This window comes from Stegostoma tigrinum, chromosome 6 (assembly GCF_030684315.1).
Source record: "Stegostoma tigrinum isolate sSteTig4 chromosome 6, sSteTig4.hap1, whole genome shotgun sequence".
Classification (NCBI taxonomy): Eukaryota; Metazoa; Chordata; class Chondrichthyes; order Orectolobiformes; family Stegostomatidae; genus Stegostoma; species Stegostoma tigrinum.
In genome coordinates this window covers 22962627-22984075 of record NC_081359.1, presented here as the reverse complement: position 1 = coordinate 22984075, position 21449 = coordinate 22962627, and positions in this window count along the sequence as shown.

Genomic DNA, 21449 nt, shown 5'->3' with positions numbered 1-21449 from the left:
CATTCCTGTACCTGCTGATCTACACAGGTTATCAAACAATCCAATGTCTTGAGATTAATATTCTCAACTCTGAAAATATTTTTGTGATTTTTGCCCTTCCAGTTTCTGAAATGTCCTTCAGATACAGCGACCTTGAAAATCTCTGAGTCTTGTGCATCATATTTTTCATTGCACAGAGAATGGTGGTCATGCCTTCAACCAGCCTAGTCTGAAGCTCTCGAGTTTCCTCCCTAATCCTTTCCAGTTCCAGATTTCTTCATGTTTGATACTGCTTTAACAAACTTCCTTGGAATGTCTATCACAGATAGATAGAGCTCTTAAAGATAGTGGAATCAAGGGTTATGGGGATAAGGCAGGAACAGGATACTGATTGTGGATGATCAGCCATGATCATAGTGAATGGCGGCGCTGACTCGAACGGCCGAATGGCCTACTCCAGCACCTATTATCTATTGACTATATATTGTCTAAATAGAAACAGAAATATATAAACAAAAGATCAAAGAGCTGGAGGAGACCACTTGGAAAGCTGAGAGAGCCATGTTCTGTTCAGAAGGGAATCAATGGTGAATGTATTGTTTTAAATGTGCCTTCTTGCTATATAAGATCTCAGTTAGACTGTTTCTCTAGCCTCAGCTCCTTCTGTCTTTTTGTTTTTTAAACAGATCTAGGTATCTTTGTGCACGAATCACAAAATGCCAAAGTGCAGGTACAACAAGAAATCAGGAAGATCAATAGAATATTATAGTTTATTGAGAAGGAATTGGAATGCAAGTGAAAAGTTATGAGAAGGATTAAGAGGCTATCCTTCAGTTATACCCAGCTTTAGTGCAACCACATTCGGAATACTTTGTAGAGTAAGTACTGGTCACCGTACTTATGGCAGGATGTTACTGCATTGGAAGCAGTAAGTTTGCAAGGTTAACACAAAAACAGGCATTCTATAAAGAAGAGTCACTGGGCTCGAAACACTGACTCTGCATTCTCTCCACAGATGCTGCCAGTCCTGCTGAGTTTCTCCAGCAATTTCTGTTTTCATTTCAGATATCCACTATTCACAGTTCTTTTCTTTATTGTATTAGACTAATACCTGGAATAAGTGATTATCTATAGGAGAAATGCTAGACTGGCTATGCCTGTCTCCTGTAGTGCTTGGAAGAGTCAGAGGTGATTTAATAGAAACATGCAAGATCCTGAGCGGGCTTGGCTGAGTAGATGTTGACAGCACATTTCCTCTTGTAGGATAACGTAGAACTAGGGGCCTGAGTTTAAAAACAAGGTGGTATTGTATAAAATAGAGAATAGGAAAGTTTGTTTTTCTCTCAGAGGATTGCGAATCTTTGGAATTTCCTTTCTCAAAAGGTAATGGAAGCAGAATGTTTAAATATATTTAAAGCAGAGGTAGGTAGAGCTTTCTGAATTTGTTGTTCAAAAATCAAGGTTTGTTGTCTAATGTTAGCTGCTGTGATAAACTGTTTGTTGCAAAGTTTGTTTCAGTGCTGCAATCAGTGAGTCTGCTGTGTTGTTGAATGAAACCTTTGCAAGTTAAGATATCCTGAATAGTAGACTAATCGGAATAAATACTTCTTCCCTTTGAAGTTGAATAAATCTATTGGTAGTCTTTTCGATGGCCTGCCTGAAAGTTTTGAGAAAAGTAATGGTTCTGTTAGCACATGACAGTTTATGATATATATTTGATACAATAAGATGAAATTATAAATTTTCTTTCAGAATGTTGGCTACAGTTCTGTCAGCTCTCACTTTGCATTTTGTGACCCCTAATTACCCCCATGGAATCTCTGTGGAAACTCTTTTCTGACAGACTTTGCTATAGCAATTCTACAGTCATGTGCCAATAGATTTTCCACAGTTGTGAATTGGTGTAGTTGCTTGTGATAATTTATAAATACTTGATCTGCTGGATCATATTTCAACCACCCCTGCAGACAGAGTTGTTAAATTTTTGTACACTCCTCATCTGTTTACAGAATTGCATGAATTTCTGATTTTTCACTCAGTACCTGCAGTATATTAGTCATTGCTGTAAATGTGACGCCATGTCATTGATAAAAATTAAATCTTCCTTTTCTGTTTGATCCATTGCTGCCTTTGAGGATACTTCACTTTTGTTTGTGCCTTGTCTGGAATATAGATTATTAAGTAATCATAAGTCATCAGTTTAAGCCTGAAATATTGTCATTTTTGACTGGGTTCTTGCAATCTCCTTTGATCCTAATAGTGTTATTAATGCCTTACTTCTCATTTCACCCTGGAATATCAATCCTATGAAGTAATCTGCAAATGTTACTTATCCCAATGTTACTGGCAAGGCTTCTTTTTCAATTGTGTGTACCTCAGTTCAATTTCCATTCAAGGTCTCTGTGTGAGTTGTATAAGTTTGTTCAATCCATCAGTTTGAATGTGTATAAAGACTTCTGGTGCTGGGATTTTTACATCCATGATTACTATGATAACTAAAGTTATATTTTAATGAGCCAGAGCTAGTGGAGAGTGTTATAAAGCAGAAGTTGACCCCCCCTCTGATAACTAAAACCAAAACACCCAGAGAGAAGCGCCTCATTCAATAATCTGTTAAAAGGAGTGTGAAAAGAGGCGTAACCACTCCTGACACTCACTTTACAATCAACAAGTAAAAACTTATTTATCTAATTCTAACTAAATTATTAACAAACTGGATAAAACAAGATTTTAGATACTAACTATTCCTGAATGAAACAAGATTCTAATTGTATGCTGTTCCAATATATACCAGTCCCACTTATATAACACAAAAAAGAATTTAGTCTCTCGAAATTGCAGCCAGGTTATGGGTCTTTTTGATGAGTTTTCTCTCATTTCTCATTTTTTTTCTCAGTTCTCTCTCATTTCGGTACACTCGGACAATGAATGTCATCAATTTAACTAGGAGGACAGGACCACCCTAGCCCAAGCCAACCATGGACATGCACAGGAATTCCTGTGGGCCTCATTCTCCACCCATAATGCAATCAATAAACACGTGGAATTAGTTCTCATACACAAACTCTTGCCAAAAAGAACTAGAAATGATACAAAACACCTCAACAGACGGGGCCATGTAAATACTAAGCAGAGCAGAACAACATCGCTTCATCAGAGGCAGCACTGATGACGCTGCCTAGCCTGGTGACAAAACATTTGAACTATAAATAGCCATCTTGGCAAGTGAATTAACAACATCATGAGGAGGAATTTTTTTCAGCCAGAGAACGGTTAGTTTGTTAAGCTTTTTGTTGCAGAGGACTGTGGAGGCCAAGTCACCGTATATAAGATAGAGACAGATAAGTTCTCAATTGATAAGGAGATCGAAGATTATGGGGAGAAGGCAGCAGAGCTGCGTTGAGGAATATATTAGCCAAGATCGAATGCTGGAACAGACTCAATGGGCTGAATTGCCAAATTCTGCTCCTATGTTTTATGGATATAGTTTTTGATGAACATCATCTCATCTATCAGTTAGACTGTCAGCCATCCAGACTTATTACTGAGCTCAACAAATTCTGTTTGGCTGACTTGTTGAAGATTCTTTTATTCCTGTCTATTACTCCTCCAGGCCCACCCTCAGCTTCCTCCATTTCCATTTCAATTAATTTTTAATCAACCTGTTTAGATGTGTTAGGGTACGCCTCTGGAATAGGTGTTCATGATCCTAGACTTCCTGGCTCAGAGGTAGGGGCACTATCAGTGTACCACAAGCCCCACTACTATTTCATTCTGCCGAGCACCATCAAAGCTTCTGATAATTGACAAAACAGCCTGTGGCAGGTGTTTCAGTGTTGGTTAAAATCTGGATAAAGCTACACTGAGATGCTACACATGGCTCAGAGATAATGGGAACTGCAGATGCTGGAGAATCCAAGATAATAAAATGTGAGGTTGGATGAACACAGCAGGCCAAGCAGCATCTCAGGAGCACAAAAGCTGACGTTTCGGGCCTAGACCCTTCATCAGAGAGGGGGATGGGGGGAGGGAACTGGAATAAATAGGGAGAGAGGGGGAGGCGGACCGAAGATGGAGAATAAAGAAGATAGGTGGAGAGAGTGTAGGTGGGGAGGTAGGGAGGGAATAGGTCAGTCCAGGGAAGATGGTCAGGTGAAGGAGGTGGGATGAGGTGAGTAGATAGGAAATGGAGGTGCGGCTTGAGGTGGGAGGAAGGGATGGGTGAGAGGAAGAACAGGTTAGGGAAGCAGAGACAGTGGGGGGAGGGGAAGAACTGGGCTAATATCCTTGGCACCAACACCTTCATCCGCCTAGCCGAACTCGTCCTCACCCTCAACAACCTCTCTTTCGATTCCTCCCACTACCTACAGACAAAAGGGGTGGCCATGGGCACCAGCATGGGCCCCAGCTATGCCTGCCTCTTTGTAGGCCACGTGGAACGGTCCCTCTTCCGCACCTACACAGGCCCCAAACCCCATCTCTTCCTCCGTTACATTGAAGACTGTATCGGCGCCGCCTCTTACTCCCCAGAGGAGCTCGAACTGTTCATCCACTTCACCAACAATTTCCACCCCAACCTCAAGTTCACCTGGGCCATCTCCAACACATCCCTCACCTTCCTGGGCCTCTCAGTCTCCATCTCAGGCAACCAGCTAGTAACTGTTGTCCATTTCAAGCCCACTGACTCCCACAGCTACCTAGAATACACCTCCTCTCACCCACCCTCCTGCAAAAATTCCATCCCCATTCCCAATTTCTCCGCCTCCGCCGCATCTTGACCATGTCTCCTGCATTTCCCGCAACACATCCCTCACACCCTGCCCCTGCCACAGCCGCCATAAGAGAAGTCCCCTCGTCCTCACATACCACCCCACCAACCTCCAGATACAACACACCATCCTCCGACACTTCTGCCATCTACAATCCGACCCCACCACCCAGGACATTTTTCCATCCCCACCCTTGTCTGCCTTCCGGAGAGACCACTCTCTCCATGACTCCCTTGTCCGGTCCACACTCCCCTCCAACTCCACCACACCCGGCACCTTCCCCTGCAACTGCAGGAAGTGCTACACTTGCCCCCACACCTCCTCCCTCACCCCCATCCCAGGCCCCAAGATGAATTTCCATATTAAGCAGAGGTTCACCTGCACATCTGCCAATGCGGTATACTGCATCCACTGTACCCGGTGTGTCTCCCTCTACATTGGGGAAACCAAACGGAGGCTTGGAGACCGCTTTGCAGAACACCTCCGCTCGGTTTGCAATAAACAACTGCACCTCCCAGTCGCGAACCATTTTAACTCCCCCTCCCATTCTTCAGACGACATGTCCATCATGGACCTCCTGCAGTGCCACAATGATGCCACCCGAAGGTTGCAGGAACAGCAACTCATATTCCGCTTGGGAACCCTGCAGCCCAATGGTATCAATGTGAACTTCACAAGCTTCAAAATCTTCCCCTCCCCCCATTGCATCCGAAAACCAGCCCAGCTCATCACCACCTCCCTAACCTGTTCTTCCTCCCACCTATCCCCTCCTCCCACCTCAAGTTGCTCCTCCAGTTCCCACCTACCAATCTCATCCCGCCTCCTTGACCTGTCCGTCCTCCCTGGGCTGACGTATCCCGTCCCTACCTCCCCACCTATACTCTCCACCTATCTTCTCCTCTATCCATCTTCGGTCTGCCTCCCTCTCTCTCGCTATTTATTTCAGAGGTCTCTCCCCATCCTCCTCTCTGATGAAAGGTCTAGGCCCGAAACGTCTGCTTTTGTGCTCCTGAGATGCTGCTTGGCCTGCTGTGTTCATCCAGCTTCACACTTTGTTATCTTGGATTCTCCAGCATCTGCAGTTCCCATTATCTCTGATCACAAAGTTATAAAGGACTTACTTGTACGTTTAATTATATCTTGAACCTTTAAGTAAACCACTGAAATGATTCTGGCTCCTTAGTTGTTTCTTCTTTCCCATGGATTTAAAATTAGGGCTTTTTATTTTTGAATAAGTAGATTAAGTGGCTTAAGCATAATGATGAAAATCTATTTTGGAGATTTTTCAGGAATTAATTCTGTTGCCCTTTTCATCTTGAATTTAAAATCAAAACTCAGGTTTAGTTCTCTCTTGACTTTATAGAATACATTTATTTTGCACAATATTGTTAGATTCAGAGCTGGCACATATTTGTTCAAGCTCGTAGCCTAGGTAGGGATGAAGGAAAAGGAAATGTCTTGCCTCTGTGTACACAATATTCAATACATTTGCTTCTTTGTTTGTCATCATTACTTGTTGAAGCTGCAGCTTTGTTTAGCTTCTTCTCTGGCTTTCTTCTGGCTGACCACAACCCAACATCATCCATCCATCTGATTTTTCTTTATCCTTCAATTTACCTTCAATTGCTGTCAGGATAACAGTGTCAGTTTTTATTTCTGGTGTCTAAACCTGGTAAGCTTTCTCTTTCTAACTGCACTTAGCAACTTTTTTGATTTCTATCTTTTTACTCTTGTTCGAGCCCTTTTATTTGTCTTTCTGTCCATCAATCTGAATCAGAGCATCGTCCAACAGAAGCATTTTTCAAAGGCTGTCAACATCCTCTCATCCTCTTTCTTCGCAGTCTGACGTTCCCATCCTTAGATCATAATCCTCAACACAAATAACTATACCAAGCCATTTTTCAACATTATTAGTCACAAAAAAACTATATTGAGCACTTTTATTTGAAAATTGCATCATATCAGTGCAGTATGCATTAGAGATTGAAAGATGATCACAATATGAAACATTTTGTTGATAACCTTTACCTGAAATTGGGCAGAAAAGAAATTGATACTAACTTACTATTTTCCATTTTAGGATTAGTTACCACTTGGCAAGATAACTTATTTCTCCAATGAAACAAATGTTCATAGTATTACAAAACTGTTTCCAAACCACATGTGCATCTTATGTAATGTAAAAAAAATTAAAATAACATTGCACTTGTGGTCCTATCTATGATTTATCCCCAACAATGACAATTCTCATTTATGGGATAGCTTTAAGATATTGAAACATCTCAATGTGTTTCAAAGGAGCGGTATCAAACCGAAATTTACATCAAGTCGCGTATAAGGAGGTATTGGGGAAGTTAACCAAATGTTGAAATTTTACGTGCCACCTCCAGATGTGCTTTCGCAGAAACTGATGTCTCATCTGCTATATTTCATTAAATAAAACTAAGAACCAATCTACTTATTAGCAAGCCAATTGGCCCCAATAATATGCTGCTCATTCCATTACACAGTAGGTGTGGCCAAACTCTTAAAAGCAGGCAATGTTTTTTTTCTTTTGTAAGTTTTGTTTTAAATGAAAGGGAGGCTACTATCCTACTCCATGCGTCTAGGTAGCCTCCGCCAAAAACCTACATGTTGTCTTAAATCCATTAATCTATTCCTTTATTCCCCACCAACCACTCGCCCCCAACCTCACCCCACCACCCCCCACCATGCTGGTCAAATCATGCCACCTAACACCCAGAAATGACCTCAAGGGGGATTCAAGGGGATCAATTGGACTCTTGCCTTACTCTCCTCATAATGCTCAGTACTTGGTTTTCGGTGTTGGCAGAACTGCTGGAGCTACTGCCTGATCCTAGGGGTGAAAGTCCCACTCACCGTCAATTTAGCTCATCTACAGTTTGCTATGGCTGCAGGTTGGCCTCATCTCAGTCTGTCAGCTTGCTGCTGACTTTCCTTCCAGCAGGGGATAAATAGTCCACCCCTTGTAAAAACCTGTTTCAAAACTGATTCAAAAAAATAGAATTTAATGTGTGTCAGGGTGCAGGACAAAAGAGTTGGAGAAGCAAAAATATTTAGGGACGGAATTTGAGTGTTTAGATTTAGGCAGCCAACTACATAGCTGCTAATCTTAGCACTGTAATGATCAAAATAAATTGCATAAATTACCATCTCCTTCAGGGAACCCCGGGTTGATAATTTGCAGGTGACCTGAAGATCATTTAAAAGGCCTCTGCCCACTGTGAAAAATTCAATTGCTGAGGATCATTGAATAATCTGGTAATGCCCGCTATCTCTACAGAATTGGGATATGCTTAAAATCACCAAAATACACAAATAGTAGTTCAAAACTTCCCCTTTCTCTGAGGCTTTTGTGGGGTGAGGTGCAGTTGGGACAAATTGAGAATTTTTGGCCTCTCTGTGGCTATTTTCTCACCCAATCTTATTTAATATCACAGGTCCAATTTTAATACACATATCTATAAAGACACCAGTGCCAACCACTCTTGCCCACATGCATATATTCCAGGTTCCAGACACACACAAGCCGAGAGAAAATCCAGAAGCAAGTATTGCTAATTTACTTGAATCACTCATGGGCTGAATTAATGTTCTCCAAATGCCTAGGTCATCACATTATTATGTCTTCTAATTCCCATGTCAGAAATAATCACAGTTTAGATGTAGAAAAGTTACAGCTCTTTGTGTTTAATATCATTTGTCATTCTGCTTGGTAAGACTACAGCTTTAGACTGGTGACCTGTTACATGTCACATGATTCCCCAGTGTTGTCATGAATGTAACCCTTCTGGAATATTTATACTTAACAACTGGCTTCTGGCTAATTAGTCCCTAGCTGTTTACAGACAGCGTAACAATGTGTAATAAACCTGTAAATACTGGAGTTCTGAACCTTATTTTAAAGTCCTCCTCCATATTATTCATATGCATCTGTGTCTCCCATCTTTTTAAGACATCAGCAAAGGATTCTCGGTCTGATTTGGATTAATCACAACATATCTGTTCTTTCACAAGAGCAGTACAACTTATTACAATCCCCAAACATAAAATATCATTTCTTTTTGATATCATCCCCATCTACTAAACTGAAGCACTATTGCAATTTAGATGGACCTGCATTTTTCTCTTTTTTATTACAACAGGTATTAATACACAATATTTGAATTCTTATAACAGTATTCAAATAGAAAAACTATCATTTGTTCTTTGGCTCAAAGCCAAAACCAATCAATTCAAATACCAACATCTTCTAAATTGCATATTTGACTGACAACACTTATGACATGACAAGGATACACTTTATCCCCAATTTTCTTTGTTCAAACAAATTTAAAATGCATCAGAAATTGATTTCCATTTCAGTTACTAGTCAGAGAAAAAATTAGGCTAGACTATAGGTCGAAAGACATGTAGCATTATGACTGAGGGACTCTGCCTTCATCACTGCCTGCAGCTAGAGTTAATACAGGAGCAGGGTTTCTATCGTTTGTTTTTCTGAAGTCAGTAAATAATGTGTTTATTGCAGATCTGGTACTTTGAATAGCATGGTTCTTTTTAGCTACTTAGTGTTCAATAAATGTGTCTAAATGTGTCTAGCATTACTAAAGTGAGTACGTCTCCAAGTTTCTTCTTTGGCTGTAAAGAGCTTTGGTTCACCCTAAGGTTGTGAAAAATACCATATAAACCCTGGCATTTCATTTAGTAGATTGCCAACAGCACAATCTAACTCAATATTTATGATTCAGTATACTGTTAGCAAATAACCCACTTGAGGATATGTGATATATTTGGCAAATAGTAACGCCATGACAAAGATTTCCAGTGAAAATTCTGGGCTTGCCACAATAATCTTCCAAGTACCGAACAATAAAAGTGTACTATAGATGGTGAAGAACAAAGAAAAGGCCTAAGATTCTGAGGTGAAGAAAATCATCAAATTCAAAAAGAAAACTAATTTGGCAAAATGTTAGTGGTGCATGTTGAAAATGTTAGTGGTGGAAAACTTTTCTTGTTAAGTTCCTTTTCTAAAGTTTGGCCCAACCACAGGACATGATCTCCAAATTAGGTGGAATAAGGAGGCAGGTCCAGAGTCCACCCCAGCCAGGGATTCAGCTCCATGCTTTTGGCAACAGTCTGTGGCACACCAACCAAGCCAACTGTAACGTCCACCCTAGAAAAGTCTTAGTTTCCGTGGCCACAAAGAATTTTATCTGCATGTAATAGCCTGGAGCTGTGAATACTAATAATACAGGTTCCAATGTTTTTTCCACCACCTGGTGGCTGACCAGGAATCTCTCCTGTTTTTCTTGCCCATCGTTGGTGTATGCTGAGAGAATTTACAACCTGATAGTCAAACTGTTTTGTTGCATGGTGTATCCAAGTGTTAGAGTGAACCTGAACCTTCTGGCTTACAAACAGAACTGCCATTCACTGTGTCACCAGACCTCAACCATCATTGATTTTAAAGGTGAAATAAATTGATGTGTAGGTAATAGCAATACATGTATTTTTTTTTGAATGTCTACAAGAATTCAATGCTTTGTCTTCATTGAAACACAGAAACATAGAAAATAGGAGAGGCATTAGGTCTTTTAGTCCTTCAAGCTCACTCCACCGTCCAAAATGATCATGGTTAATCACCCATCTTAGTGTCTTGTTCTCACTTTCTCGTCAGATTTTTTGATCTCTTTATCCCTAAGAACTATGCCTAGCTCCTTCTTGAAACTATTCAATGTTTTCACCACAACCACTTTCTGTGACAGAGAATTCCACAGGCTCACCATTTTGTTGGTGGAGATATTTTTCAACTCAAAGCTTAATAGGCAAATCAAAAACAAAACAAAAATATAGGTCACTTAGAAGGGAAGAAGTGAAATGCTTTGAAGAACAGAAACAAAGTCACAAACTAAAGAGACTGGAATACTGATGTGAACTCAATGTTGATGATAAGAAAGGCTGGTATGGATTTGAAATGGAGAAATGCAACTCTACATTGCAAGACTGAATGAATCCATTGTTAGCTAGCCTTCAGTTCACTGAATCACTGTGGTACTTCTCTGTAAAGCTAAGACAGTAACACAGCTGAAGGTCAACTCAGCATACTAACATGTTGTGGTCAGGCGACTTATGGCCTTCGGGACTGTCAAAAGTATATCGATATCTTTTCATGAGCATGGATAAAAACTCGAGATATGGAAGTCAAGTTTAAACCTCAAATTGCAAACTGCATAGCTGGAACAGGTCATATTCGTGCAGACAGGCCTTAGGCAATCAACTTCCTGTCAAAACCAGACAGGCCTGGAGATGTCTGGCCATATGCGCAGTTTCAGAATGAAATGTTGGTTACACCTCCAGTGAACCTACTTTCTTAGAAGAGTGCCATGCAGAATTGGTGACACCCAGCTCAGTCAGAGGCCAGAGGCATAGTGTGACAAAGACAGCACTTGACAGTGGAAGATTCAAAACTATGTTTTGTGACCTCCAAATATGGAAAGTAATTACCTCATTGAATCTTCCTGCCCCCACCCATTGCTCAAAATGACACGGATTTGAAGTCTTTGCAAAGAGCATGAAGCTCACTTAGCTTTTTGCACCTTCATCAACAGCATCTCCAAAAAGACTGCCTTAGTGAGATGGCCCAAAAACTAGAATCAGCCCAAATTGCTGACTGCAAATCCTGAGACGTCAGCCATCTCTTAAAGAAAGAGGAACAACTTTTCCCGGCCTTATTGATTGGTTAATTCTAGTCTTTTCAGACAAACAGTTCAAGTGGTAGGAACCTACAGATAAGGTGAAGTGAATACTTAGAAGCACATGTCAGAAGTAGACAGTGAGTGTAAATCTGAGACTGTTTACTTAGAGATTTAAGATCGTTTAGTGGAGAATCCTATGAGGGGTTGGTAGACTTTGATAGAATTTAATTACCTTCTTAGAGCCTGATAAATATTATTTTTCTGGATAAAGAGGTCAATGAAATTGTATTAGACCTTGCCCGACTGTTGCCCACTTTGTCCATCTCACCATGTAATGCGCCTGAGTTAAAAAAGGGTTAATCGAAACAGGTCAAGGTTGGATAAGACACATTTACCCATCTTTCACTTCACAACACTGCAGGCTGCGAAAGAATGTTCAGATTCTCACATTGTTATTTATCTCAGGACGTAAGGGGAGAGCAACCATGTTTATTTGAACTCAGCAAAGTCCTTAATGTATTGCCTTTCAGACATTTTGGAGTCACTCTGCATTTATGTGACCTTCGGGGAGACATTCATTGCTGTTACAAAAAGCGTAGTATCACATAGTAGATATGTGAACCAATAGCCTCATAGTAGCATGCTATGAATAATTCAAGTGCAAGCAAAGGATACTAAGTTAACTAAGGAGTAATAAAAAGAAGAAATGAAATGCAGACACTGTAGCATGATTGTCTTTCCTTTTAAAAATACAAATAAAATGTAAGTTTCATGAAATTTTGACTGTTTTATGAATTGCAATCTTGTTTTTGTCAGAAAACTGTGTAACAAAGCAAGGAAAGCCAACTCGCAGAATGACATAATTTCTGCAACTATTTCATGTAGAAAACCTGAAATCATTTCATGCTTCAAGCATCTGCAGTGTTTTGCATTGGTGTAAAATTTCTGCTACAGAAACCCAATGGGATTTGATGCAGCATATTTCGGAAAACAGGTTCAGAAGGCACAATCACCAGGGACTTTAATTGCGTTTTCTACCATAGCATGTCAAATTGCTGCTTCCACAGAAGAAATGAATTCTATGGCCATGTTTGTTTGCAAATAACAAAAATAACATTGTTTTAAGAACAAAAGGATGTAACAAATAATGATAGGAGTAGATCATTCGGTCCTTTGAGTCTGTTCTGCAATTCTGTATGATCATGTCTAATCTTCCACGCAGGCTTATTAAGTATATATACATTGAAATTTTTCATGCATTTTTTCACATGAATATGAATTTTAACAAGTAAAATGGTGATAGCATTAAAGGAAATAGATTTTTTAAAATTATGTTAGTTCACTTATTAGTCAGATGTCAAAATTCTGAAGGAGATGTTTTGGAAAAGCTGTTTCCCTCAGCAATGTTTAAAGTAATTGGCAAAGTAGTTAGACATGAGATGAAATGATTTTGTTTTGATGCAGTGAATTATGACCTGGAGTTCATTACATGGAAGAGTGGTGAAAGATTCAATAATAGCTATGAAGAGGGAATTGGGCAAGCACTTGAAAAGGATAGAAAATATTGGGCTTTGGGGAATGTTTTGGAACTAATTCGGTAGTTCTTTCAAAGAGCTGAGTCAAGCTTGATGGGCCAAATGGTGTTCTTCTCTGTGACTTGATTCTATGATGTTGACGGTGTTTATCTACACGACATGAATGCTTTATACACTGTTTTCCACATCGAGGAGGCCAGAACATAATAATAAAAACAAAAACAAAAATTGCTGGGAAAACTCAGCAGGCCTGGCACCAGCTGTGGAGGCAACACACACCTAATGTTTCGGGTGCATTGATCCTTCTTCAGACCTGACAGTAGCTAGGAAAAGGTGGTATATATACTGATGAGAATGGATTGGGGGAGGGAGCAGGGGGTGGGGGAAAAAGGAGTGAGCTGATAGGTTGAGTAGAGAAGGACTCCAGAGAGAAAGAAAGATGGTTAGGCAGACGGAGGTATGGATGGTAATAAACTAGGGATGAAGGAAAGCTGGTAAAGGGGATCATAAATAGGTGAAAATGGGTTGCCTGTGCTAAAAACAGGACATGTCATGATAGCGGTAACAAAGTGTGAAGCTGGATGAACACAGCAGGCCTGAATTGTTGCTTGGTTTGCTGTGTTCATCCAGCTTCACACTTTGTTATCTTGGATTCTCCAGCATCTGCAGTTCCCATTATCTCTGATCACACGTCGTGACAGGGCCTGGGGACTAAGAGTGGGTAAAGGACATGGAGGCGGTATTTGGACTCTAAAATCTCTCTTAAGTCTCTGTTTCCACCTACCTACTTACTTCCACCACTGTCATCAGCATATATATCATCGTTTCCTAAATACTAACACCAGACTCAAAATGGTAACTCTGCTTTCTCTCCATAGATCCTGCCAGGCTTGTTGAGTTTCTCCAGAAAAAACAGTGTTTTCTTCAGATCTTTAGCGTCTGCAGTTCTTTGTCTTAAAATAGAGTAAAGAAAATATATGATGATAATCTGAGTCATCGTCTAATCTCTGTCTGCTTTTCTCAAACCTGAGTTACATGATTCTAGCCCCTCACTCCTTTCTCTCCCTTAACATGCCTCATCACCTGAAGTGCGCTTTCTACAGCCGAAAGCCTCATGTCAGCTGTGGCTCAGTTAATAACACACCTGCTTCTGAGTCAGAGAGTTTTACTCGGCTTCTGCTGACATCTAAGTATGATTCTAGGCTGACACTCCAGCATAATACCAAGGGATTTGGAGCTGTTGACATTCAGACAAGATGCTAACCGGCTCCTCCATCTGCTTTCTTAGGACAATGTAAATGATCATAGGCAATTGTTGGGTGGGAGGGTGAACTGCAACAAGGATGCAGAGGATGTAAATTGGGAGAGGGGACCTGTGCAGACAAGAGGGGACCTGTGTGCCCTTATCCACCAATAGGTGAAGGTAAGCATACAGTGCAGCAGGTGATAAAGAAGGGAAATGGTATGTTGGCCTTCATTGCGAGAGGTTTCAAGTACAGGAGTTCTGAATGTTGTTATAGTAATACTAGGATTTGGTGAGGCCACATCTAGAATAGTGTGTGCAGTTTTGGTCTCCTTCTCTGAGGAGGGATGCTCTTGCAGTCGAGTGAGTGCAGCCACCATGTATCAGGCTAATTCTGGGAATGGTGGGGCTGGTGTCTGAGTAGAGCTTGACTAGGTTAGGATTGTTTTTGCTGGAGTTCAGACAGATGAGGGGGATCTCACAGAGGCTGTTAAAATTCGAACAGGACTAGACAGGATACCTGCAGGGAGGATATTCCCTATGGTGGGTGCATCTAGAGCCAGGGGTTATACTATGAGGTAGACCATTGATGATGGAGGTGAGGAAACATTTCTTCACCTAAAGAGTGGTGGGCCTGTGGAATTCATTACCACAGAAGGTAGTTGATACCAAAACATTGAATGTATTCAAGAGGTGGCCAGATATAACACTTGGGATGAAAGGGATCAAATGTTATGGGGAGAAAGCAGGATTAGACTATTGAGTTAGACAATCAGCCACAATGGTGGAACAGTCTCAAAAGGCTGAATGGCCTCCAACTGCTCCTATTTTCTATGTTTCAATGTTTTAATAAAGCAAAGAAGAGCAATAATTATTCCTGGTGGTCTGGTGAACATTTGTCCTTCAATTAACATCACTTAAATAATTAATAAGATGGAATTTTCCAGTCCCACTGGATGTGAGAAGGATAATGGGCAGGAGAACTTGAGAGCTAATAGATAATTTTCTCATTGGCAGGATAATCTTCTGCATTTAAGTTTGCCAGTCCTGCAAGGCAGCAAACCTCCCGTCTGCATTTATCTGTAAGTCTGTCTGCAAAAGTTTGCATATCATTAAAAGCACAACTGCCAGAATTAAGCGCTGACTCACAATTAACTTCTGTCCAATTGATAAATCCGTCCTTTCAAATAATCTAATGATATAATTGTTCCTGATGACCTTCACTTCTTTCTTTTTCTGTTTGTCCTTGTAATCCTAGAGCTTTAAATGGGCCTTACTGAGGCAAGGCACACTGCCCATCACGAATGGAATGATAGACCTCACAGTTTTCTGAAGGGTCTAGGCCTGAAACATCAGCCTTCCTGCGCCTCTGATGCTGCTTGGCCTGCTCTGCTCATCCAGCTCTACACCTTGATATGTCAGACCTCACAGCAGTTTGTTTCCTGTCCAGGTGTTTCAGCTGATGGCTTGCAAGCAAGAGTCACAGGAAACAGTGCGTTCCTTACATGGCCCTTACTGCAGTAAACTTATTTCTGGATATGTGTCTGGTTGACTTGAGGATGAGAGGATATGTTTAAAGAGACAAGCAATGAGCTTAATGTTGTGGAGTTAGAGTTGGAATTTTGGAATTGGGCATCCTATAGTTTGTGGGATGGGATTTTAAGGGAAGATTATGATGGGCGTGATATCAAGGAAAGGAGGTTAGAGGGCAAGGAGGGCCATTAGAAATACGATAAATAATGGACCTGGGGTTAAAAGCAGATGGTTAACATATAAAGCTTAGAATATTTGATTGACTGAGGGTTGTTGTCACATTGGTCATGGAGCCAGTGAATGAGAATCATGATGAATTGTGTTCCCTTCTCAATGAACCTTCTCAGCTCTAGAACTCATGTCATCAAATTCCAATGAAATCACATGAAGGCATAGAGTTGCAGAATATTGTCGACTGATTGCCATCTCATGATATCTGAGTTGTGGGTGCAAGCACGGAGAAAGGGGGAGAAATGTAAACCATATTGTGCCTTGTTCATGTAGGGAAACTATGCCAAGGTTTGGAAGCTCTAACCCTGTCTGTAAGCTCCTGCCAGACAAGGGGAAGGTGGGATTGTTGGTAAGATATTTGATTTGTCTTTCATGCCTAGGCAAGAATAGAATAATCTTATATTATTACACAGTTCTCAGAAAGGCATGATACTTTTAAGATCACTAATTAACATTGTAATACATGACATTCTAGAATAAAATATTTCCATCCTACTCTCACTACAGTCAGTTGTTAGTCAGCTCATTAGTCAGCCAAACAACTTTGTACATATGTTCGTATGCTAAGTAAGGAAATAATAGACTGCACACATATATCTGAGACACAATAACAGTGAACATAATCAGTCGATATGCTTCCAGATATTTGACTCAAAGGAAGTACACTTTCAAACAAAAACAAAAAGAACTGCAGATGCTGCAAATCAGGAACAAAAACAAAGTTGCTGGAAAAGCTCAGCAGGTCTGGCAGTATCTGTGAAGGAGAAAACAGAGTTAACGTTTCGGGTCAGGTGACCCTTCCTCGGAACTCTGAGGAATCACCAATTCACCATTTAAGTTGAAAGCTGAGTTCTGAGGAAGGGTCACCGGACACGAAACGTTAACTCCAGTTTCTCCTTCACAGATGCTGCCAAACCTGCTGAGCTTTCCAGCGAGTTTGTTTTTGTTCTTGACACTTCTTTGCAGTATGTATTACATGAACTAACATATAGAAGACCTCAAAGCATAAACTGGTGATAAGAGTGGCAGGAAGTGAACACGAAAAGACGCTGACAGCAAAAGTATTTAAGAAGTGGTGACAGCAAATTGGTACCAAAGAATAGAAAGATAAATGCAACAGTTGTGAAAAGTTATTTTTTTTAGCAGTCACCAATTAACCATTTAATTTGAAAGCTGATATTGCAACCAAGACTGAAGGCTACAGTTGTACTGAAACAAGAAATGATTTGAACTAAGTTATCTCTCTCTCTCTCTCTCAAACAAACACACACACACACACACACACACACACACACACACACACACACACACACACACACACACACACACCTGATTTGATTGAAAGAATAGGAATAGGAATTTTCAAAAGTCCTGAAAATATAGGTACAATCTAAAAAAAACCATAGAACAAAATATAGATAAAAACACCGAATTTAAAAAAATTTTAAAAATTATTACTCGGTAACTGAGCCTAAGTTGGCTCTAAAACAGATGTTGGTGGAAAAGCTCAGCAGGTCTCGCAGCACCTGCAAAATAAAAATCAGAGTTAACATTTCAGGCCCAGTGACCCTTCCTCAGAACTGGCTTGAATTCAGACCGTACCATCAATACCAGGTTAAATTATTGACCAATTCACATACAGATGTCAACACAAATGTATAGAATGTGATTTCACTGATGTTAACCTAGCTGAAAGGTTGTTGGAACTAGTCATTGCCATCACATCTATCAAATCTTTTGAAAGGCACTTCCAGACAAACCTAAAGTTTACATCATTAACCCACTGCTAATAGAAGGACGCAAGTGCAAAGCAATTACAGTAGGCAGTAGCATTTGCAGCCGTTTGGTCCTGCAAATGGTATTGTAGCTGTCAAATATGAGCATTAAAGTGTCCAAGTCTTGAAACATTTGTAGATTGTCTCATTTACAAAAGCACTCCCCAGCATCTTGTTACACATGCAAGTTATGTTGTATAAGAGGACATCAGGCTAAAGTGTGCAACGTGTCTAAGTGTTCATTGAAACACAAAGTACAACTCAATTCTGCACTGCAGCATGTGAAGAAGACCCAACCAAGGAGCAATTCCAGATTCATTTCCAAACTTTCATATGTGGCTCTGAGACATGTCAACGAAGTCTAACAGGTAAACACAGTGATACAATTTGCAGAGTCCAGTCAGGCAGCACACGTTGTCAACCTAACACTTAAGATAAATATCATCAGAAAAGTTTCAGAGACAGTTTGGGATTTCCATCAAGTTTCCAGGTCAGCGACTTATTAATGCGTCTGGGAGGTGACTGATGAATTCTTGATGTGGTGCAGAAATTAGTGAGGATCCTATTGGATGTCGGAGGCCAGGCAGTAGGACAGTGGAATGACTGCTACGGGAGGATTTCCATAAGTGCAAGGTACTAAAGATTGCAGCCACAATACCCTCAGAACACCCTGGATGCAGCCAACCATCTTAAGAACATTGGGATAGAAATAGGCTATTCAGCCTAACGGGACTGCCCAATCCATTTAATATGATCTGGCCTGATCAAACACTTCAGTATGTTTTACCCTCCTTATCCCCATTATCCTGTCTACCACTGAAAATCAGAACTCTATAAATTGCATTTGTTAAATTTACTCATAAGCCAGGCTTATGACATGAATTCCAAATGTTGACTCTGAGTAGAAAACATCCTCCTCATCTCAGACCTAATTGACAGCCCCCTTATTTTTAAGTTGTATCCCTTGGTTCCACGCTCCCAAACAGTGGAAACAGCTTACCTGCATTTACCCTGTCAAGGCCTTTTTAATACTGTGTCATTTTCAATGTGATCTCCTCACATTCAACGAAATTCCAGAGAATGCAAATTCTATTTTCCCAATCTTTCTAAATAGGACAGGTCCACCATTTTGGGAAAGCTTCTTGTGAACTTTTGTTACACTCCTTCCATGGCAAAAATATCTTTAATGAGATAAGGAAACAAAAACAGCACGCTATACTCCTGGGGTACACTTGTTGCTATACAGGTGGAGTAAAACCTCACTTCTGCTGTCCTCAAATCCCCTTGCAGTGAAGGAATACATTCCATTAACTTTTCTAATAGCTTGCTACACATGCATGATAGCCTTTGGTGACTTATTGACAAGGACACCTAGGACGTTTTGTACATTTACTCTTCCCAATGTGTTACCTTCTAAGAAATACTCTTTACATTTGCTTATCCTACCAAGTGTGATCTTAGCATCACATTTTTCCCATTATATTTCAATTACCACAAAGGATTTAAAATTGGCCTAAGGGGCAACTATTTCAAGCACATGTGTGGAATGAACAGCTCGAGGAAGTGGTGGAGACTGGTAAAGTTACAGCATTTAAATGGCATCTGGATGGGTATATGAAAAGGAAGGGCATAGAGGAATGTCGAATGCTGACGAATTAGGCTCAATAAATTTAGGATATCTGCTCGGCATAGACAAGTTGGACCGAAGATCCTGTTTCTGTGCTATACTTTTCGATGACTCTACGACTCTATGTTCTAGTCCATTCACAAGCCTGTCTGAATGCTCCTAAAGTAGCTTTGTGTTTTCCTCGCAACAAACATTTCCACTTCACATTGAATCATCTGAAAATTTAGAAATATCACACTTGGTTCCCAATTCCAAATTATTCATACACATATTGTGGACACCTGGGACCCAAGCACATTTCCTTGTGATATCTCACCAGTCACAGCCTTCCAATGTGAGAATGATCCGTTTATTCCTCTAAACAGTGTCTGTTAGCTAATCATTCATTCATGCCAACACATTATCTCCTATTATAGGTGCTGTATTTTACTAATCAGGCTCCTGTCGGGGGCATTATCCAAAGGCATCTGAAAGTCTAAATATACTATGCCCATCAGCTCATTTTATTAATCATGATGCGGGATATGGTGGCTCAGTGGTTAGCACTGCTGCTTCACAGTACCAAGGACCAGGGTTCGGTTCCACCCTTGGGAAACTGTCTGTATGGAGTTTGCACATTCTCCCCATATCTGAGTGGGTTTCCTCCAGGTACTCTGGTTTCCTCCCACAGGCCCAAGGTGTGCAGGGTAGGTGGATTGGCCATGCTAAGTTTCCAGTAATGTTCAGGGATGTGTAGATAAGTTGGGTTATAAGGGGATGGGTCTGGGTGCTCTGAAGGTCAATGTGGACTTGCTGGGCCAAAGGACTTGTTTCCACACTTTAAAGGTTCTATGATCTGTCCTACATTAGTAACATCTTCAAAAAGTCCAATAAGTTTGTCAAACATGATGTTCAACTTGCGAATCTCTGCCGACAATACACAATCTGACCATTATCAACCACGTAGTATTTAGTATTTTCCTTCCTATCAATTTAAGGCTAACTTGCCTGTACATCACTGTCTTTTCTCTTGTTCTATTCTTCAATAGAGGGATGACATTTCTACTTTCCAATCTATAGAAATCATTTCAGATTCAATAGAATTTTGGAAGATAATCAGCAATCTATTGGCTATCTCTGTAACCACTTCCTTCAATAGTCTGGAATATAGATTATCAAATCCTGAGCAATTATTAACTTTCAGACCCATTTATTATCTAGTATAATCTCATGACTACTAATTTCCGCCAACCCCTCATTCTTTTTATCCGGTTAGGCCTCTGGTTTTAGAGGCTTCCATTATTTCCCTCAGTGAAGACAGACACAAAGTTAACATTTAGATTCTTTGCCATTTTTGTAATTGCCCTTAAAAATTCTCTTGACTCTTAAATGTTTCCTTTTTACTAATTTATAGGTTATGGACATTACTGGCCAGGCTGGTGTTTATTGTTCATTCTTAATGGCCTGAAGGCCAGTCAAGAGTCAACCACACTGCTATGGCCTGGAGTCACATGTAGGTCAGACCTGGTAAGACCAGCAGAATTCCTTTTATTTTAAGACAATCAATAGTGGTCACTGTTAGACCTTATATTTTTAGTGCAATTATATATGTTGTTCTTCAAAACTGAGAACCTCTTTTTGAGTATACTGATCTCATCCCTCATTACCAGTGCAACTCGACTTCCCTTCCTTCCGGTCTGTCCTTCCTAAATTTTGAATATTCTGTTCCTTGTCCTAGTCGCCACATGACCATGTTTCTGAATTGACATCCCTATGTATTTCAATTTGTGTCTTTAGATTGACTACTACATTGTGAATCCTGCACACTTTCAGGTAGAATGCTCTTAACTTTGTCTTTGGCTTTAATTAGAATCCTCCCAGTGTGGAAACAGGTCAATTGGCTCAACAAGTTCACATCAACTCTCTGAAGAGCACCCCAATCAGACTCACGCCCCTACCCAATCCTTATACGCCTGTATTTCCCCTGGATTATCCACCTAACCTGGATGTCCAGAGGCAGGATACATCTGGAGTGTCCCAATATAAATCAAGGGTATTGGGC